Source organism: Saimiri boliviensis, chromosome 12, assembly GCF_048565385.1.
Source record: "Saimiri boliviensis isolate mSaiBol1 chromosome 12, mSaiBol1.pri, whole genome shotgun sequence".
Lineage (NCBI taxonomy): Eukaryota > Metazoa > Chordata > Mammalia > Primates > Cebidae > Saimiri > Saimiri boliviensis.
The window spans coordinates 61,713,532-61,726,721 of record NC_133460.1 but is presented as its reverse complement, the minus strand read 5'-3'; the positions used below and the strand labels follow the sequence as shown (position 1 = coordinate 61,726,721).

General features: G+C 37.5%; 1 long non-coding RNA gene across 1 annotated transcript; it reads left to right on the top strand.

The window, feature by feature from the left end:
• The first annotated feature begins 918 nt into the window (after window positions 1-918).
• LOC141580722 (uncharacterized) lies at window positions 919-12,095 on the top strand. Its single transcript, XR_012513012.1, has 3 exons — window positions 919-1,024; window positions 1,445-1,644; window positions 11,761-12,095. It is a non-coding gene; the product is annotated as an uncharacterized LOC141580722 (long non-coding RNA).
• Window positions 12,096-13,190: the final 1,095 nt, after the last annotated feature.

Below are 13,190 nucleotides of genomic sequence, written 5' to 3'. Positions count from 1 at the left end.
CACTGATGCTCAGTTTTTGCTGAAATATGGAGGATGACCTACGTCACTTTCTGGAACCCCTTTATATTAATTATCACACACAAAAAATGCTGTACTGAATGCTGGCACTGGCTGTCACTAGGACAGTCTTGGGCAGACTGGACGGTTGGTCACAACAGTCAATGTTGGCTGAATCTGAGATCTAGTATCTCTTTTAATTGCCACCTTGATCCAAAACTGGTATTGACCAGGTATGTTGAAGAATGTGATGAGAGGAGGGAAAGCTTCTGTCTCCATAGAAAGGGGGCATTTGATTTATCAGGCTCTCCTGGCCGATATGGACGTTCCTACAGATTATTTCTTGTTACCTTCTCTGGGGCTCATTGACATCAAGGGCCAGTCATAGCAGAAAGTCGTGCTTTTTTTTTAAACTTAACACTGATTTTCTATTATTTATAAAGAACCAGATTCTACCCTATTTCTGTAATATCAGCCACGGCAGCCATCTGATGATAATAATTTAACCATCTGCAACTGCAATCATTTAGTAAACTGTTTGCAAAAAATAAACCATAAAATGAAATGCAAATTGTATGAATTCAGAGGCACATATTTCTCTAATTAATATTGCTCCCTTAGGGAATTATAGGTTACTTTCAGCAACATTCATTTTACTGAAATCCTCTCTAAAAATGCTATTTCGAGAATAGAGCATTAAATTTTTAGATGGAAATAATGTCTTTTCTTCAAAAATGCTTCCACAGTAAGTCTTTACTTAACGTTGTCAATACCTTCTTGGAAACTGTGAATTCAAATACAATGCCATATAACAAAACCAGTTTTAACACATAGGCTCATTGATATCAACAAGATTTAAATTAACAGGACATATTTGTTTCCTTCTTTTTAAGAGACAAGATCTTGCTATGTTGCCTGGCTTGGAGTGCAGTGGCTATTTACAGGTACCATTACAGAACTCTACAGCCTCAAACTCCTGCTCTCATATGATCCCCTGCTTCAGCCTCTCGAACAGCTGGGAATAGAGGTATGCAGCACCATGCCCAGCTCCCTATGGCCTATTTCTGGCCACAAAACATCACCAGACTTCTAAATAAAGACCCAAAGCATTTCCAGTGTTAAACACTTAAATAAATCGGAGCTATCAGTACCTTTAAGAAGGGTTAATTAAAATCAAGTCAGATAATTACTTGCTCGATTTTTGATGAATTAGTGAGTGACGGCAGTCTTACCATAGTGAGTTAAATGAAGGAATTAATGTTTTCAAAGACAACATTGTCAGGAGCATCTCCCACCACCATGCAGTTCAAGCACAATCATGAATATGGTGGGCTTGCTAAGTGTTTTGTACTGCATCATTTACAGTCATTAATTTGTATGATTATGGGAAACCACGTTGTATTTTACAATAATTTGTATTCTTTTATTTATTCATTTTTGTCATCAGCTTTATATGAAACGATAATGAACAAAACAATATTATTTGAGGACCTGCTGTATAATGCTTTGCTGCAAGACGTTGTAATGCCTACAAGATGAAATCCAGTATGTTTAGTTTGACTTTCAAAGGCCTCTTGAGGTGGTCTGAAAATAAGCATCCCAAAGTCTCTTTATGATCTCCCTGGAAACGTTCTCCATTTCTGCCTGGTAGGTCAACAGTCATTCTGCAGAAACTACCAGTACTATGTTTTGCATGTCATAGGCATGGCATAAACAAATATGGAGTGGAAAAATAAATGGAGTCAAGTTTGTATCGGATTTCCTCTTTACACATAGCATGCTCCCTTTGCCTCTGTATATAAGTGCATCTTTTTGACCAGAGCATCTCTAATATATTTTAGTTCTAACATGTAATATTTAACAAATTTACTGTGACAAATGTTTATTTGTATGATTTAGGCTGTGTTGATATAAATACATATTTTTTTTATACTTATAGCCACCCACCTAGACTTTAAGCCACTAGAAGGACGTGTTTACAGAGAGTGCTGGGCATAGTACTTAGATCATCACCCCAGAAATTTTCCAGACAGTGTCAAAATAGCAGATGGTCTTCGATTCTTCCTCCCCTGCACTCTCTTCTGACTCTTGCTCCTCCTCTTTTTCTTTATTTAACACATGTTCCAAACTGGCCCTGGATCTTCACTCGTCAAAGACGATATACTGAAAACTTACCTCCCTACTCCTTTCTTTGCTCTATTCTCAAACTCAGATTTCTGTTTAAATATTTAATTGTTCATTACTCTGATTTAACCATTACACATTTTATACATGTATCAAGATATCACACTGTACCCCATTAATAGATACAATTATGTGTCAATTAAAAATGACAAAAGCAAAAAAAAGAATGTTCAAAAGTTTCTGCAAAAAAAATTAATTGCTACTCAAAATGTAGAAATAAAAGTTTTATTAAATATCAGAGTTCACACCAAAGCTAATGACATACTTGGAAGTATTTTAGTTTTCAAAAGGCAATTGTTAAACCAAATACATGCCTATATTTTAAAGTTTCAAGTAGTTGCTATTGATAGTTTTTAAACAGTTAGATGAGGTGGAGGAATAAGAGTACGTGTGTGTGTGTGGAGGGGTATGCCTGCTAGGAAGACAAATATTTCTTTTTTGCCATTATCAATGTCTGAAGCATAAATAAAACTAGAATTAAGAGAAGTGGAGGTGGCATAGACCAATAACGGCTCATAACAAAGAAAAATCTTAATTGAGCCTTGGATTAACTAGTTTTGAAGTGATAAAGAGTAAGTAAGTTTTGCTACATCTTGCTTTTATTTAAAAGTGAGAGATTTAAGAAAACAAAATAATCAGAAGCAGCTCCATTTTATGTTTTTCAGCATGCTCTACTGAGGTCAGAATAACTTCATTTAATTGCCTACATTTTCTCTTATTCTCTGAGATCTGACAATCGAAACAGACGTCCGAAAAGATGACCCTCAGTCTTTGCAGGGCAGTAATGATGAGACAATGATATAACGCGAATGAAAGTATTTTCCGAATTACACTCCACTGTGCAAATATAAGGAAGACCTTTTAGTGTCGAACTATCTCTAAAAATTAGTATTTCTTTGTAAAATGTTCATTTCCTCTTCATGAAATTATCTAATGCAACTAGATGGCAACATTTTAAGAATGTTTTAGAGAGTCAGAAGTCAGCCTAAATCATTTTCATTATTTCTTTCACTTTTAATATGTCTTAATACATTGTAATATAAGTGGAGAAATACTATTTCAATAATTGCACTCTTGAACATGAAACCAATGTAATTTCTCTATTTTTACTTCTTTCTATTAGCACCCTGCCTCTGCCAAACAATTTACTCTTGAAACTATAAGCTTATGTGGTCTAATCCGTGACCCCATCAACTTAGGATAGTATGAATCAGTGTTAGTTCAATGCCTTCTCCATACCTGATCCTCCCTTCTCAGTGGCCAAGGATCTCTCCCAGCTATCAAGTGGCCATTGTTGCCAGTCCAAACAGTGAGAACTAGGGTTAGGAGGTTAGCTTCTGGGGCTGGGTACACTGGAGTAAGTTATTGAATAAGAGCTGATACTGTATACCATGTTAACTCACAACTAATGTTTTCAGCTCACAGGAAATACCTGGTACTGGTGAATGAATAATAGGTTCCTTAAGAGCAGATGTATTTCCTAAACGGCTATCTCCACTTTGGGGATCTTCTGAGAAACTGAGATGAAAGTTCATTATGGCCCAAGATAGGATGTCCATCACAGGACTCCTCCCAAGAACCTCAGTTTGTCTCATATTCAGACGTATATTCAGAAATTTACTCCAACTGGTATGGTGCAGCTACTGGCAATCCAAACAGATGCTGGCCAGAAAAGTGGAATAAGGTCTTAGGGTCCCTGGCTGTGTCAGTATTAGCACACTATTTCATACACTGTGGGACGTCCTATCAGAGTGCTACAAGGGTGGGGACTGGGAAATGGAAGGCACTCAGAGGCTAGAGCAGCTGCTGCTTTCCTGTTAATAACCAGGATTTCCCTTTCCACATGTAAAGCCATGCTGAGGCATACCAGATAGCTATTTGTCCTGCCGGTACCTCAGTGATATTTGGAAAGACTATAGATCCTCAGTCTCAGCGAACATTCACAACTGAAAACCCCATGGGAACTTTAGATAACAGGGGACATGGGCTGAATGGTAGTCTAAGAGATGCAAACATAGGACAATTACAGCATGCCCTTTCTGTCTAATTCCAACTTCTCTGTTTACTAGCTTTGTGACCTTGAGGGAGTCACATAAACTCTCTGTCTCTCCATTTCCATTATTAGGAAGGTCAGAATAGCAATTCCACATATATATCTTAATGATTGAATTAGTTGAGATATATACAGTAGTTAGAAAAGCACATAGTACTGTACGTATTAGGCAAGTGAGAGCTGCTATTGTTATTTACATGTTAGACTCACCAAAACGTATAGGCAGTATATGTAAAACTATTGACTTGATACTTTCTCTGGTAAACAATAATGCAGACTCTCCCATACACATGTATACCTTCAAAGTTCAGTGGCTCTTTCCTGTATTCCTTTTTCTTAGATGAGAGATATTTTCCTTTTTATTTTTAATTAACTTTTATGTTAACTTCAGGAGTACATGTGCAGGATTGTCACACAAGTAAACTCACATCATGGAGTTTGTTGTACAGATTATTTTGTCACCCAGAATTTAAGCTTAATATCCATTAGTTATTTTTCCTTATCTTCTCCCCCTCACCATGCTTCACCCTCTGATAGGCCCCAGTGTTTGTTGTTCCCTTCTGTGTGTCTATATGTTCTCATTATTTAGCTCCCACATAAGTGGTAACAGGAAGTATTTGGCTTTTTATTCCTGGGTTAGTTTGCTAGGGATAATGACTTCCAGTTCCATCTATGTTTCTGCAAAGGACCTGATCTTGTTCTTTTTTATGGCTGTATAGTATTCCATGGTGTATACATACCATATTTTCTTTATTCAGTCTACCATTGATGGGCATTTAGGTTGATTCCATGTCTTTGCAATTGTGAATAATACTGCAATAAACATGTATGCATGTGTTTTTATGACGGAGTGATTTATATTCCTTTGGGTATATACCCAGTAATGACATTGCTGAGTCAAATAATAGTTCTGATTTTAGGCCTTTGAGGAATTACTGCATTATTTTTTACAGTGGGTGAACTAATTTACATTCCCACCAACAGTGTATAAGGGCTTCATTTTTTTCCACAACCTTGCCAGTACCTATTTTTTTTTACTTTTTAATAACCATTCTGATTGGTGTGAGATGGTATCTCACTGTGATTTTGATTTGTATTTTTCTAATGATGTGTATTTTCATTTCTATTTTTCAAGTGATGTTGAGATTTTTTTCTTATGATTGTTGGCAATACGTATCTGTTCCTTTGAAAAGTGTTCGTGTCTTTGCCGACTTTTTAATAAGGTTGTTTGTTTTCTCATAAACTTATTTAAGTTCCTTATAAATACTGGATATTCGACTTGTAAGATGCATAGTTTGCAAATGTTTTCTCCCCTTCTATAGGTTGTCTGTTTACTCTGCTGATAGTTTGCTGTATAGAAGCACTTTAGTTTGATTAGATCCCATTTGTCAATTTCTGCTTTTGTTGCAATTGCTTTTGGCATCTTTGTCATGAAATCTTTGCCCATGTCCAGAATGATCTTGCCTAAGTTATATTTCAGGGCCTTTATAGTATTGGGTTTTATATTTAACTGTTTAATCCATCTTGAATTGACTTTTGTATGTGATATAAGAAAGTGGTCCAGCTTCAATCTTCTGCATATGACTAGGTAGCTATCTTGGCACCATTTATTGACTAGGAAGTTCTTTCCATATTGCTTGCTTTAGTGAGTTTTGTCAAAGATCAGATGGTTATAGGTGTGTGGTCTTATTTGTGGGCTCTTTGTTCTGTTCCATTTGTCTATGTGTCTCTTTTTGTACAAGTACCATGCTGTTTTGGTTACTGTAGCCCTGTAGTTTAGTTTCAAGTTAGGTAGTGTGATGCCTCCAGCTTTATTGTTTTTACTTGGGATTGTCTTGGCTATTTTGGCTCTTCATTGGTTTCATATAAATTTTAAAACAGATTTTTCCAGTTCTTTGATGAATGTCACTGGTAGTTTGATAGAAACAGCACTGAATCTACAAATTTCTTTGGGCAATATGGCCATTCTAATGATACTGATTCTTCTTATTTGTAAGTGTGGAATGTTTTTACATTTGTTTACGTCATCTCTGATTCTTTGAGCAGTGTTTTGTAGTTCTTTTTGTAAAGATTGTTCACTTCCCTGGTTAGCTGTATTCCTAGGTATTTTATTATTATTGTAACAATTATGAATGAGATAGTGTTCCTAATTTGGCTCTCAGCTTGACTGTTGGTGAATAGGGATGTTAGTGATTTTTGCACATTAATTTTATATCCTGAAACTTTGTTGAAGTTGTTTATCAGCTTAAGGAGCTTTGGGGACAAGACTAAGGTTTTCCAGGTGTAGAATCATGCCATCTACAAACAGGAATAGTTTGACATCCCTTCTTCTTATTTGGATGCCCTTTATTTCTTTCTCTTGCCTGATTGCTCTGACCAGGATTTCTAATAATATGTTGAATAGGAGTAATGAGAGAGGATATCCTTGTCTTGTGTTGATTTTCAAAGAAAATGCTTCCAGCTTTTGCACATTATGTTGACTATGGGTTTGTGTGGGTTTGTCAAGATGTCCCTTATTTTGAGGTCCCTTATTTTAATATTTAGTTTATTGAAAGTCTCTAACATGAAGGAGTGTTGAATTTTATTGAAAGACTTTTCTGCCCCTATTTAGATAATCATGTGGTTTTTGTCTTTAGTTCTGTTTATGTGATGAATCACATGTATTAATCTGTGTATGTTAAACCAACCTTGCATTCCAGGGATAAAGCCTACTTAATTGTGAAGGATTAGCTTTCTGATGTGCTGTTTGATTTGGTTTGCCAGAATTTTATTGAGGATTTTTGTATCACTGTTCATCAAAGACATTGGCCTAAAGTTTTCTTTTTTTATTTTATCTCTGGCAGGTTTTGATATAAGGATGATGCTTGCCTCATAGAATGAAATGGGGAGGAGTCCTTCCTCCTTAATTTTTTAGAACAGTTATAGTGGGAATGTTACCTCTGGTATCATCTGGTCAAATTTGGCTCTGAATCTTTCTGATCCTGGGCTTTTTTTGGTTGATAGAGTATAATTTACTGATTCAATTTCAGAACTCAATATTAAGCTGTTCAGGGATTGAGTTTCTTCTTAGTTCAGTCCTGGGAGGGTGTATGTTTCCAGGAATTTATTCATTTCTTCCAGGTGTTCTAGTTTGCATGCACAGAAGTGTTCAAAATAGTCTCTGATGGTTATCTGTCATTCTGTGGGGTCAGTGATAATATCTCCTTTGCCATTTCTAGTTGTGTTTATTTGGATCTTCTTTCTTTTCTTTATTATTTATCTAGCTAGTGATCAATCTTTTTTATTATTTTTTTCAATAAACCAACTCCTTGATTTATTGAATGGTTTTTCATGTCTAAATCTCCTCTATTTCAGCTCTGATATGGGTTATTTCTTGTCTTCGGTATTTCTTCAGTATTGAGTTGCTGTTGGTTCTTGGTTCTCTAGTTCTTTTAGTTGTGATATTAGGATGTTAAATTGAGATATTTCCAATGTTTTGATGTGGGAGTTTGGTGCTATAAATTTCACTATTAACTATTCCTTACCTGTGTCCCAGAGATTCTGGTATGTTGTATCTTTGTTCTCATTAGTTTTAACCAACTTCTTGCTTTCTCCCTTAATTTCATTATTTATCCAAAACTCATTCTGGAGCAGGTTATTTAATTTCCATGTAATTGTATATTTTTGTGCAGTTTTCTCGTCCTGATTTCTAATTTTTTTGCACTGTAGTCCAAGAGAGTGGTTGTTATTTCAGTTCTTTTGCATTTACTGAGAAGTGTTTTATGTCAGATTTATGTGGTCACTTTTAGAATATGCACCATGTAGCAATGACAAGAATGTATGTTCTGTTGATTTGAGGAGGAGAGTTCTGTATATGTCTTTCAGGTTCATTTGATCCAGTGCTGAGTTAAGGTCCTGAATGTCTTTGTTAATTTTCTGCCTCAATGGTCCACCCAATACTCTCAGTGGGGTGTTAAATTATCCCATTATTATTGTATGGGAGTCTAAGTCTCCTGGAAAGTCTCTAAGATCATGCTTTTTGAATCAGTCTGCTCTGTGTTGAGTGCATATATATTTATAATAGTTAGGTCTTCTTGTAATGAACTTTTTACCATTGTGTAATGTCCTTTGTCGATGATTTTTGTAGATTTAAAATCCATTTTGTCTGAAATTAGGATTACAACTACTCCTTTTTTCTGTTTGCTGTTTGCTTGGTACATTTTTTCCATCTCTTTATTTTGAGACTGTGGGTATCACTGCATGTGAGATGAGTCTCTTGATGACAGCATATCATTGGGTCTTGGTTCTTTATCCATATTGCCACTCTGTCTCCTTTAGCTGGGGCATTTAGCCCATTTACATTCAAAGTTAGTATTAATATGTGTGGATTTGATCCTGACATCATAATGTTAGCTGGTCATTTTGCAAACTTGTTTACATGGTTGCTTTATAGTGTCTTTTTTTTTTTGTTTACCTTAGTGTGTTTTTGTAGTGGCTGGTTATAGTCTCTTTTTCATATTTCATGTTTTCTTCAAGATCACTTGTAAGGCGGATCTGGTGGTAATGAATACCATCAGCATTTGCTTGTCTAAAAAGGATCTTATTTATTTTTTTGCTTATAAAGCTTACTTTGTCTGAATATAAAAATCTTGGAATTTATTTTCTTTAAGAGTGTCAAATATTGCCCACAATCTCTTATGGCTTGTAGGGTTTCTGCTGAGAAGTCTTCTGTTAGTCTGATGGGTTCCCTTTGTAGGTGACCTGACCTTTCCCTCTAGCTACCTTTAATATTTTTTCTTTCATTTTGTCTTTGGAGGATCTGCTGATTATATGTCTTGGGGATTATCTTCTTGTGAAGTATCTTACTGAGGTTATCTGCATTATCTGAATTTGAATGTTGGCCTCCCCAGGCTACATTGGGGAAGTTCTCATAGATGATATCCTAAAATATGTTTTCCAAGTTTCCTTCATTCTCCCTACTTCTTTCATAGACATCAGTGAGCTGTAGATTTTATCTCATTACATGATCCCATGTTTCTTGGAGCTTTTGGTTGTTTCTTTTTATTCTTTTTGCTCTATCCTTGTCTGACTATCTTATTTCAGAAAGTCAGTCTTTAAGCTCTCAGATTCATTTTTTTGCTTGATCTATTCTGCTACTGATACTAGGAATTGCAGTATGAAATTCTGTAGCATATTTTTTTAGCTCTATCTGGTTGGCTATGTTCTTCTCTATACTGGCTATTTTGTCTGTCAGCTCCTTTATTTTTTGTTATGATTTTTAACTTCATTGGATTGGGTTTCAATGTAATCCTGCATCTTGATAATCTTTATTCCTATCCATGTCATGAACTCTATGTTTGTCATTTCAGCCATCTCAGCCAGGTTCAGGAGCCTTGCTGGAGAGGTAATGCAGTCATGTGGAGGAAAGCAGGCACTCTGGCTTTTTGAGTTGTCAGAGTTCTTGTGCTGGTTCTTTCTCATCTTTGTGGGCTGACATTCCTTCCATATTCCAAGTTGCTGTCCTTTAATTTTTTTTTCTTGTATCCTATTTAAGGACCTTGAGGATTTGATTGTGGTATTAGGTAGATTCAGTCAACACTCTTCATTTCTGGAAGCTATTAGGGGCAGAAGATTCAACTCCTAACTCCTGGACTCTGTACTTTAACTCTAGAGGAGTTGTATTGGTTCCCAACTTTGTTCTTTGACACCTCAAGGTTAGAAACCCACTGCACTGAGGGGGCCAACATTCTCTGGGACTGCTGGCTATTACACTCTAATGGGTGGTGTCAACCAAAGCACTTCACAGCACAGTGGCAGTAACCATCCTTGTTTTCACATGCCAGCAGCAGCAGCAGTGGTGGCACAGTAGGGTGCATGCTCATTGGTTGTGCCAGGGTGCCATGGTTCCTGCCTCTGCAGGCATTCACAGCAGCAGTGAAGTCAGCATGGCTGCAGGGGTTGGCATTGGCAACTGTGCATGCAGTCATGCTGGTGGTGTTGTTAGCACAGGACAAGGTGCTAATGAGCACAGGTCTGTGTGAGCCCTCTGTGGTTGCTCAGGGTTGGGGAGGGTCCACTGTTCATGCCTAGTTTCACTCCTGTGGCAGTGTCTGCACAAGAATGGGGTGCTGGTTGAGGCAGGGCTGCTGGGTTCTGTGCCTGCTAAGGTTTCAACTGCAATGCCAGTAGAGCAGGGAAGGGTGGGTGGGGTGCACTCCAGCCAGCAGTGGAGGTAAGGCAGGGTGCAAACACACCTGTGCACTGGCAGGCAGAGAAGGCAACATTTGCCTGTGCACTCATAGGCCAGAAAAGTGATATTAGGGGTGGTTGTGGGCTGGGGGGAAGCTTTAGAGGGCATTGGGGAGTGGGTGGACTGGTGCAGGAGCTCTTTGCCAGTCAGACACAGTCAGTATTACAGCAGGAGCTATAATGTGGGCCCCCAGGGAACATGAGGCTGCACAACAAGCAGGTGCAGCGAGGCCAGGGCCTAAAAAGGGGCTAGCAGACCAAAGGTGCTCAGGTGTGACTGGCCCTGTCTGATGGGTAAGACCACCGTGCAGAGTTCAGGTCCTACAGTTCTCTAAAGGTAAAGTCTCGTCTGGAACCAAGTCGAGCCTAGGGGCATGGGCATTGCTTGTTGTGTTATTATAAACACTCCTGCAGTAAGCCCTCTGAGCTCCACACCTGCTGGCCTGCTAACTGACTACTTCTTTAAGTAGCCCTCCCTGCCAACTCAAGTGTGCATAGTGGCCGAGGGGTATCCTCCTGCCTGCATTCCAGAGGCCCATGGCAAGACCTAGTTAATTCTTACCAGTTCAATTCACCCATTCCCCTGGAATCATTTTGGTCCACAAGTGAATCCCAGTGCATGGTAGTCCCCAGGCTTCCCAGCTTCTTCCCTCTTCAGCCTAGCTTCTGTGTCTTCTTTCTGTCCTCCTTCAGTGCCTTCCCTCTGAAGATCTATTAGGGGTACCCCAGTCCCTCAGTGGCAGCTGTTCTACCTGGCTGCATCTCGTCAGTCATCTTGCTCGAATCTCCCCTGTGTTTATTTTATTACATATCCACTATTGGTATGTAGTCAAATGATGACAGAAGGGACAAGATTCTTATACTGCTTTTATGATCTTGCTTTCTTTTCATTCTTGTTTTTACAAATTGATGTTGATTTTTTTAGGAGTTTGAGCTAGTCTTTGTCTTTCTTTTGGAACAAGGGACTAAAAGTTCTCTTTCATTATGCTTATGTGACAATCTAGATGATCTCCTTTCCACCCCAAGGTGAATTTAGCCTCATCAGTTTAGGGGATCATTGTACTAAGCGGTGCTCTATCTCCATGAGAACGGTCTTCTTTATGTAGTTTCTGATGGACAAGTGTCTGCAATGAAGCAACGTTGTGTGAAAATGTGGCATCAATTAATACTCACATAAATGGACATTGTGGCTGCACAGTCCTCTGCCTCATGCTAAAGCAATTTTCTTAGTAACTTTAAAACTGCAATAGCTTGGGTTTATAACTATTTCTTATCTCCTCCTACCCCAAATATTACAGAATCTTCATTATCTCAAATTCTTAAATAACTGAAAAATACCTGGCCAAGTTTTGGAATGAAGAAAGAGAGAAGAGATACCTATGCTGGACTTGGAGACAGTAAAAAAGGATTCATTGATCTACATCAGTAATAACATTCTGGAAGGGTGGATAGTGAGAGATATGTAAGCCCCTAAGGTGTATTCAGTGGACTAACTTGTAGGAATGCCCACATAGATATAAATGAGTTAAAGGAAGATCAATTATAGATAAATAATCTGCTTTTTTGCCTTCTGTATTATTAAATACTACCAGTTTGAATATGAATTCTTCCCATCATCTCATGCATTCAGGTCGAAAACCGTAAGAAAGAGTGAAATGAATTAGATTTCTTGTAAGTCCGACTAAGGTACTGGGGGGCGGGGGGGGGGGTGGGTTAGTTTCACTTTAAGAACACAACACATGAATACTATTTGTGATTTTTTTCAGCTGTTATATATATTTCTTCTAGCGCATAAAACTACAGTACATATTCAGTCTATTGATAGACCAGTTGTTTGTCTTGATGATCATATCAGACAATTGACCAGATTTCTCTGACCTTTTATCCAGCCCCAAATGGACCAATACCTGCACCCTCTGTATCGGCTGTTCTGTGAAACTTAGTATGCTACAATCTGTCAGGCATTGAGTCTTGGATCTTTTGAGTGTCTGTATACTGACATTTTGTTTCTGTATTTGTTACAATGGCCATTCTTTTCCTAGGAGAACAAAATAAATGTAGCATTTAAGTGATTTTAAAGTATAGGAATAAAAGTGTTGGATTTTTGTTATAGACCTAATTCTTATTGTAGTTTTCTAGACAGTTTTCCAAAATTAGAGAATGACTACTATTCTAATTCTAGCCTTCAGAGCTCTGATCTATGAAATGTGGGACTTGGACCAATTTATTACTAATTGCCTTCTAGCTTCCATTTCTATGGTTCTATGCATTATGGTAAAGTACTAGCTTTATTTGGCAATCAGAAAATAAATTTTCATCTAGCTCAGTACATTGTAAGAATGTTGTAGATACCTAATTTCCCTCCCCACATTATATGGTAAATGTATTTCAGGAAAACCATCAATTTTTCAAGGCTCAATTTATTCTTATATTTCATTAGTATTATTTGCCAGTATCATAAGCCTTGATGCTTTATGTTGTTCAAGCAAAGACACTTTTGTAGCTCTAATACTTTGATGTGGCCTTATGAGAGTATTATAATATTTTTGTTCCATAAATCTACAGGAGGATGCAAGAACTCATTGTTTAGGCTCAGTACAGTTTTGGCTGGCAGTTCTCTTCATATAGCAGTGTATTAAACATATTAATATACGGTTCATAGATTTTAGCTCTCTCTTTCCACTTTATTTATACCATCAATGTCTACTACATATTATAATTACGTCCC